This window comes from Morone saxatilis, unplaced genomic scaffold (genome assembly GCF_004916995.1).
Source record: "Morone saxatilis isolate NCDOM2014 unplaced genomic scaffold, NCSU_SB_2.0 Contig3, whole genome shotgun sequence".
Taxonomy (NCBI): Eukaryota; Metazoa; Chordata; class Actinopteri; family Moronidae; genus Morone; species Morone saxatilis.
Window position 1 is genome coordinate 4,518,750 of NW_023339873.1, and position 767 is coordinate 4,519,516.

Here is a 767-nt window from a genome sequence, read left to right on the forward strand (position 1 = left end):
CCATTCAAAGACATAACAATTAACCGAAATTAGTTATTAGTTATTAGAAAATAATTATTATACCAAGCCAAAAAAACTGTAATTTAAGTGTATTCATTTGTGAAAAATAAAAGTGCAACAAAGAAGCTGAGCAGAGGAAGAAGGTGGGGAAGAGGAGGTGTGACGTATGGAGAAGCAGTCATCTCTCATTTAATCTGCAATAAGTTTGTCAGACCGGAGGAACATGCGAATGTTGCACCTCTGACACCAGATTTCAGTAAATGCTGTCATTGTAAAGTTGATATGGAAACAATTGTGCATTTCTTTTTGTTATTTGTTGCTGTTACACAGGTGTTGATTTAACTTTAACTTCCAGGATGCCTCCAGCTTTATACACATTTGGATTTTTACTGCTCGTTCTTACAAGTAAGCCTGACTCAATGTTATATGACAGACTTTTTAAACATATGAAGTACTGCTGTCAGAATCTGCAGCACTCCTGTGCATATCGGAAACACTTTTAAATGAATTCTACAGTTTGGCTTGAATCAGACTTTACCTTAAATGACATAATTGACCTTGTTCACAGGAAAGTGGAGATGTTTACCTTTGAACAGTCCTCTGCTCAAGTTGTTGAAGGACGGCAAGGAGGTCACGATATAAGTGCAGTCATGATGACAGCCCCTCAGAGATATGCTGTGGTACCAACACAAGCCGGCAGCTGGTCATGAGCTTCATTGGGTACTCAGTCCTAGTGGGTGAACCAAATTGAGGTCCGTTTAAAGACA

The 767-nt window shown here is 38.7% G+C and overlaps 1 protein-coding gene across 1 annotated transcript in view; it reads left to right on the top strand.

The window, feature by feature from the left end:
- LOC118337122 (M1-specific T cell receptor beta chain-like) overlaps positions 1–767 on the top strand; it is a 14,933-nt gene that overhangs the window by 1,122 nt on the left and 13,044 nt on the right. The gene's annotated exons all lie outside the window — the stretch shown is intronic.